Genomic DNA, 8523 nt, shown 5'->3' on the forward strand with positions numbered 1-8523 from the left:
TACCTTAAAAATAGTCAAATCAACACTTTATATCAGTTGATCTATTTTGAAATAAGATTGAAAAAAACTCGCATGAATCTTGCTCATATGCTAAAGCTATTGAAGATTTGAAGTGAAACAATAAAACACAATATTCATGATGTATTCTGTATTATTGTTACTTTAAAAATCTGAGAATAAAGTATTTAGGAGTATTTTAGACTATAAACTAGATGAAACCCACACAATAAACAATTTATTTGTATTTTTTATAATAAAAATATTATTATGTATTTATGTGATAAAATTATTCTTGTATTCGTTGTATTAATATACTATTTAATATTACTCCGTACTATCAATTGAAATAATTATTGTACTCGGAGTATTTTAGACAAAATCTAATACAATTAGTGCATTTTTTTCTTGTGTATTTCCTCTACTCCTAAAAAAAGCCATGTTACTTAAGTATTTTAAATATTGCCACACACACATCTATTTTAGAAAAATTTACGACTCCATACTTTAGTTAATTACACTAAAACACCCAATATAATTTACATGTTAATACTCTGCACTTTTTAATTTATTGAATTCCTGCAATGTCAAAGTGAAAAAAAAAAGCCTATGTCAAGACTTTATCTTGAAATAATCAACAAATTAATTAATAAGATCTAGCCATCTTTGCTATATATATATATATATATAATGAAAATGAAATATATTGATTAATTACACTAATTTGTGCGTGATTTTATCATAGATTCCTAAACCAATACAATACCAAATAAAGAAATATACTACATGCTTATTTGTATCCCTAGAGGCTACATATATCATTACACATTAAAGTTTTTTTAAAAACTATATAGTTAACTCATAGCTTGTAATTTTGTATGATTTTAGAGCGGTTTTGAGCCTTAAAATTAAAATCAATGTCTTAGTTCCCTAATTACTCTATTTTTATGCATTTTTTGTGTATCCTATGCTTTATGGAGTTGCTAGTGTTTTGGTGCATAGTTAGGTATAAAGATGACATATTAAAGCTTTTGGATAAACACTACTAGAAAACAGGCCATTTCCGACGGAAAAAATCCGTTGGAAACACCCTGAAATCTGTCGGAAAACACGTTTCCGACGGAAATTCCGTCGAAAAAGCGTTTGTAGGAAAAACAACCTTTTCTGTCGGAATTTCGGATGGAATTTTTCGTCGTAAGAGATAATCCGGCACCGGAAAAGTCCGTCGAAATTTAGGATGGAATTTACAATTCCGTCGGAAAATTATTTCATGAAATTAAAAAAAATACGCCGCGCCACCACCGGCACGGCGTATCACTACTGTCAACCCCACCCCACCCAACTAACCAAATCACACCACCCACTACCCACCTTAACCGAAACACCACACCACATACCCTAACCGAACGAAACCCACTTCCTAGCCCTAACCTAACCAGAGCCACCACCTTAACCCACCCCACCCCACCCCACCTAATCCTAACCCTCCAAACCTAAACCCAGATCTAAAACCACCCACCACGGCCCACCTAAACCCAGATCTAAAACCACCCACCACGGCCCACCTAAACCCAGATCTAAAACCACCCACCACGGCCCCCCTAAACCCGACCCACCCACCATGAAAAAAATACAAAATAACCGAAAATGTTAAAAAAAAACCACCACATCACAAAACCACCAGATCCCTACGCCACGGCACCAAGCCACGACATCCACACCCACCAGCCAACAACCGAAAATATTAAAAAAAAAACAAAAATAAATAAATTAAAGACTCGAAAAACATACCTTATTAACCGAAATTGGGTTTGAATTATTGAATTTGGTTTAAATAGGCGAAATTCGACCATGAAAAGTTTAGATCTACACTTTTCATGGTCGAATTTGACCAAAAAACCATTAATACACCGAGAAAGAGAAGAAAAATGAGGAAAGGGAAGAAAGAAGGAGAAGATGGTGGATAGGAAGAGATGGAGGAGGAGAGAGGAAGAGAAGAGGCGAAGAGAAAGAGAAATTGAAGGGGTGGAGGGGAGAGAAAGAGAAGGGGAGAAAGAGAGAAGAGGAGAAAGAAAAGGGGCAGAGGAAAGAGAAAGAGAAGAGAGGCGGAAGAGAAGATGAAATGAAGGGGGAGGAAGTTTAGGGTTTTAACAAGGAAGGAGGTTTTTTTATATATATAATTATATTCCGACGGAATATTCCGTCGAAAATTTTCGACAGATTTTAATTCCGTCGGAAAATTACATTTATGACGGAAAGCCCATTTATTCCGACAGATTTTAAATCCGTCGGAAATAACCGACGGATTGTTAAAATCCGTTGGAAATAACCGACAGAATAAAAATTCGTCGGAATTTCTGATGTTTTCGACGGAATTTGTGTCCGTCGGAGCCAGTCCGTTGGAAATCAGCCTATTTCTAGTAGTGAAAGAAGCAAAGAAGTTGGAGGCAAGAAGAAGAAAGAAGGGAGCTATGGAATAATGAATCAATGAAGGAAGAATGAAAGAAACAAGGAAAAGTGTCTAATAGTTAAATAAGAGCATTTGGAAGGATTTTTGCATTTAGATTAACTTCAAATGAATATAACTTTTTTTCTACTCTATATTTTGAAGTGATTTCCATCAACTGGTCACATGCGTTATTCCGATGAGTAATGAAGAACTTATGACCTTTTGAAACAAAGCTGTTTCGCCATATAAGGCTGCACATCCATGCCAAAAAGTGACACGTCCGTGCAGTGCAAAGACCTGCGCGTCCGTGTCAAGTGATACACGTCCGAGCAAGGTCAGGCAGTAGCTACTACACTTATTTTAATAGGTTTGCACATCCGTGCAACCTTTGGCACGTCCATGCCGACTTGTAGACGAGTTGTTTCCTCGTTTTCTCCGTCCTTTTACTTGGGGGTTATATAATACCCCCTTGGCTTCATTTGTTGGGGGATCTTCTTCTCCCTTAGTCTTCTTAGGCCCTTTCTCTTAGTTAAAAATGTAGATATTTAATTAATTAGTTATTTTAGCTTAGAATCCCTCAAACTCAAGCATTGTGGAAGATAATTTCAAGCTTTATTCTCTTAATTGAAACATTTGTCCTCAATTTTTGAAGCTTCAAGTAGTAATATCTTCCTCTCTTCTCTTCTTAATTTTTTGTTTTGTATGGTTTTGTGTTAATCTTAATTTTCTCTTAATCCTTGTTGATTGTTCTTGCAGTTCAATATTAGAATATTACTCTTATCCATGATTTGTGAGTAGTTACTTAGCCAGGGGTTGGTTGAAAACCCAACTAAGCCATAGGTTGATTAATTTGGATTTATTCATGTTCTACTTTGGGTTGATAGTTGTTTGTGCTTGAGTTGATTGTTGCATGTTGTAGACACCTAAATGTGTCTCCCCAAAAATCAAACCCAGTGATGAGTACCTTTTACGTCATTTGATTATTCAAACGAAGTGAAAGTGTGAAAGTCTAGTGATGCGGTTGCTTTAATAAAAATAATTCTTTCTGTTTTTGAAAATGTACTCTATTTTATTAAAATATCCAGTCCAATTTAGTTTGACCCCTGACAAGGGTACAGTAATAGTGTAGTTAGATTAGACTCGAAAAGAGCTTTCCAATGATATATTATAAGCCCAATTCCGATGAATAATGAGGAAGTTATGGCCAAAATACTAAATTGGGCTTGAAATGGTTTTATGGCCCAATGATCTAGTGGAGGGCCCAATAATTAATATTCTTAAAGTTATTAGGATTGATTTTAATCTTCTAAGATGATCTAGAAGGTTATTTTAAATTCTAATAGAATTAGGGTTAATAATTATCTTTTTAGAAAATATGGAATTTGATTTGAAATAAAGTAAGTGTTTTATTATGATATGACAAATCTGTTTTTATAATTGATAAACGCGGAGTCTAATTACTTAATTATATTAGGAAAAGGATTCCGTACAAAAGCGCGTTTTATCTTTTAATCAAGCGCCAAACGACAGCCTTGCCGCACGACGACAAACTCTGTCACTATGCGTGATCTTTGTCGTTTCGCGCTGGGTCCTGTCGTTTGCGACAGGAGCTGTTTTATTCTGATTCGAATTCTAACTCTTTTTTATTGTTTTCGGACTAATTTCTCTATAAATAGGGTCGTATTTCCCCGTTTTTATTCATCAAGAATCATCAACAATCATCTAATTCTATTCTCTTCTCTCTCGAGCTAATTGCTTTCTTTCTGTCTCTTTCTAAGCTTTCCCTTTTCAATAAAATTCCTCATTCACGAGTTCTAGACACACCTAGCCAAGCTCGAAGTTGCCTTCGCCTTAGACGTGAAAGGTTGATAATTTCTGAGGGTTTGGTCCCAAATCCCTATTTCAATTATTTAAATTAATTATATGATTTAATATTTTCCTTGAAGTTACTAACGTGTGTATTGTTTTGTAGAAAGAGATACGAGGCGTCAAAGTAAGTAATTCGATTATTTACTATTCTTTTGATATAGAAATCATGTTCCTTATTTTATATTAATTCCTAATATCATGTATATTCCTAGTATCATGTTAGGATGTTTTTATTGCTTTCTAGTATCATGATTAGGTTGCTTCCTATTTTCTTCTATTATGTTAGCATCATGTTAGGGATAAAGCTTTGATCTTTAATGTTTAGTGACATGCTAGGATTTGTTATTAATCTTGTTAGTATCATGCCTAGGATCTTGCTAATAATGCTTTGATGAGACTGAGATTGTTATTGTGATGATGATTTTTTGTATCGATATATTATTATCTTGCTTGATATTATTATGTTGTTACTTGATTACGCTCTCTCTTGCAAGATTAAAGGGAATTTGTACTTGTAATCACGCTTAATAAGATAATTGATAATTTTATTTAGGCTAATGTGATTATAATTCAAGTGATCGCCAATAATAGTTTTGTTTGTGCATTAATATTCAACCAACATAGATAAACAGGTTTAGGATTAATATATTGATTGTATGTTAGCCAGAAAGCACACATGAATATAAGAAGAATAAAGTAGAGGCCTATTTTTAGGGCAGGTTCAATCTCTTTTAGGTTGGATTTGTATCTTTATCCCCGAATATCCATTCATGGTTTTAGACCACTATGGAGTTAGCGATCTCATGGATCGTGAAAGGGTTACACCTTTACCCTGTGAACGATTTACAAGTTCCTAAAACTTGTTGGCGACTCTTTTGCTCTAGCTTCCTTCCCTTTGGACGCCACCATATTTAAGTGTATGATCACAGTGGGGCTCAAGTGTGGGATGCTTCCCTTAGTCCCTGTGGAAGAATGACCCCTTACTTACCATTATGCTTAGGTTAGAGTTTAGTTAAGTAGTTTGACTCTAGGGTGTTTACCTCACGACTAAATATCCCTTCCGTCATTAACTTTAAATAGGTGGGTATATGTTGGTTGTTAATTTCTACCGTAATAGATAATGGATATCAAATGAATTCAAACTTAAATAAATAAGGATATTTAAGATGTTTCTATACATTAAAAAAAAGAGAAGGTATTGCGTCAGTCCGGACCGACGAAATGCATATTTTTGATATCCTCAATTGGCGGGATGATATCCTCTATTGGCTGTTTGATATCCTCTCTTGGCTGGATGATATCCTTTACTAATTGGATGATATCCTTTATTAGCTATATTGATATCCTTTATTGGATGGATGAAATTTCTAATGCCTGGATGATATCCTTTATTAGCTGAATGATATCCTCTAGATGATATCCTCTATTAGCTGGATGATATCCTCTATTGGCTATATGATATCATGGCTGGATGATATCATATAGCCGATAGAGGATATATCCAGCTATGATATCATATAACCAATAGAGGATATCATCTAGCCAAGAAGGGATATCATAGACACAATCATAAATGATATCATATAGCCAATAGAAGATATCATCCAACCATGATATCATATAGCCAATAGAGGATATCATCCAGCCAATAGTGGATATCATCTAGCCAGTAGACGATATGTATAAATTATTAGAGGATATAAATTATTTGATGGAGGATATGTATAACTTGTTTGAGGATATGTATAATTTGTTTGATGATATGTTTAACAATGGCGGAACCTCCATTGAAGATCTCGTACTAAAGGCCATGGGTATAACATAACTTGCTCATTTCTAAACCAAAGTACATGCATATGTTATCAAAATGCTCACAATTCAACATACAATTATATGGGACAATCAATTTCAACAATTATACATCACATAAGAAAGCCCCAATTTGATTTTTTGGGCATTTTTCGAAAAAATTCGAGAATCTCAAGCAATTAAACTTTCTCTCTCTTTTGCCATGGATGATCTCGCTCCTCTCCTTCGCCGTAACCACCACCAACTTGTCATCGGGTGGAAACTTGTTCTTCATCGCAAGAAGATGACGATAATTCATTCTCGACTAACGAAACATTGGGTGCGGCTTACCGCACCCAATATATACTTTGTGAAAAAAAAGTACCAACCCTGTGCATTACTTGAGTTAAACATTATCTATACATCATTATCATGGATTAGTCCATCTACGTACCCTTGTGAAATCCTTTCATTTGTCTTATCTTTCTCTATCTCTTCTTAAATGCTTTCATTTGTGGTTTTGTACACCTTTCTTTTTGATACGTCTTTCCATATGTCTATTATGGTCTGTTTTTATTTTACTTTGTTGGATTGTAACTGATTGCAATGATGATTCCAACTCGTATCTTTCTGAAAAGGCACAATTTATCCTTTGTTATCCTTTTGCAAGTACAACGTTTGATGGCATTGCCTCCTTTTTATTCTTCTCTAAAACTGCATATTTCCCAAGACTTAGCTGCTCCCTATCCCCTTTATTTGTTCAAGTTGAGGTGACTATGTCTTGGATTTTTTGGCCTTTATTTATGTCTTTATATCTGCTTTTTGTTGTTATTTCCTTTTCTCTTGGCCTAAGATACTTCCTGCTCCTATATGGGGATCCGGTAGTAGTCTTTTTGTTGGTTATTTGGTTTTTTCTATAAAGGGTTATTCTTGTGCCTAGTTGTGTCCTTTTTGTCTCTGTCACCTTTTCATGTTGTCCTCTTAAGCAAAGATGCTCCCTGTTCACTCTCTTGAATAAGGTTGAAGTGACTTTGCTTGGGTTTCATTACACCAGTTGTTGGGATATAAGCATATGGTGCTTCTATTACTCTGGCTATCTAATATTACAATTTGCTAGTTTTGGCCCTACGTGGTATTTATGGAATTATTATTTATTGTTTTGTACTTTCAATATCTTTAGGATTACATTCTAGTTTTACTATTTCTTTTATCTATTTTCCATTTAAGACTTGTGATTTCTTGTACTGGGTTTATTTAGTACCTATTTTTTTATGCTTTGGACCTAATCTTACCTCTTTTTTAATGGCAGCAGATTATCAGACCACCCATGGTAATTCAGAAGTCTTGCTAGGAAATCTACTACACAAGTTTTGGCCTTTATTCATAGATTATCAGACCACCCATGGTAATTTAGAAGTCTTGCTGGGAAATCTACTAAACAAGTTTTGGCCTTTATTCATAGATTATCAAACCACCCATGGTATTTCACAAGTCTTGATTGGATTTCTACTACACAAGTTTTGACCTTTACTCATAGGATTGTTTAGCTATTATGTCTATGTGCAGATTATGCATTATTCCCTCTGTTATTTTTTGTGCCTTTATAATGCTACTTGTTCTTATGATATCTTGATCTTCAGGTTTTTATTCAACTACCCCAAGTAACTCTCTTTGTTTGAATTTTTTTGGCTGTATAAAACTCTGACCAGTGTTCTTCTCGCAAATTTTACTATTGGTTTTCTTATATTTGGTCCATGTAGTAGTGCCTTTGTACAATATGTTAGATTGTGTTATGATATTTTATTACTACGGATAATTATTTCTTGTAATGATAGCAGGGCTAAGAGTTCTTGGGCAAAGCATTTAGCCCTTTTGTGTTTCTTTGGCTTGGATAATTGGCCAATACAGACCTTTGTTCCTTATGGAACTTGTCAAATTGATCCTTTTCAGACTAGATTTTTGGATTTGTCAATTTTACAAGGGTGTATTCTCCCCTATCCTTTTGGCATATTGAATGTAGTGCATACTCATGAATTGTTGGGTGAGGAGTTTCTCTCTTTTTTATCTTTTTTATGAAGATCATTAGTTGGAATGTTAGAGGGGCCAAACGTTCGCAGGCAATTGGTGAAATGATATTTCTTAAGAAAAAATGTAACCCAAATATATTTATAGCGATAGAAACTATGGTATCTCCTTCTAATAGTAGTAGAGTAAGTAAAACATTGGGTTATGAATCTGTTCATATTAATAATCCGGAGGGTCACTGTGAGGGTATGTGGATCTGTTGGAATTCCTCTAAAATTGATGTAACAGTTATTCAATTAAAACATCGCCTTGCTTCTCTTGTTATTCATGATTTATCGATGGATCATGTATTCATGTTATTTTCCATTTATGCCCCGGCTCAAACTTCTCAAAAA

The sequence above is a fragment of the Chenopodium album genome, chromosome 16 (assembly GCF_948465745.1).
Source record: "Chenopodium album chromosome 16, dcCheAlbu1.1, whole genome shotgun sequence".
In the NCBI taxonomy this organism is placed as follows: Eukaryota; Viridiplantae; Streptophyta; class Magnoliopsida; order Caryophyllales; family Amaranthaceae; genus Chenopodium; species Chenopodium album.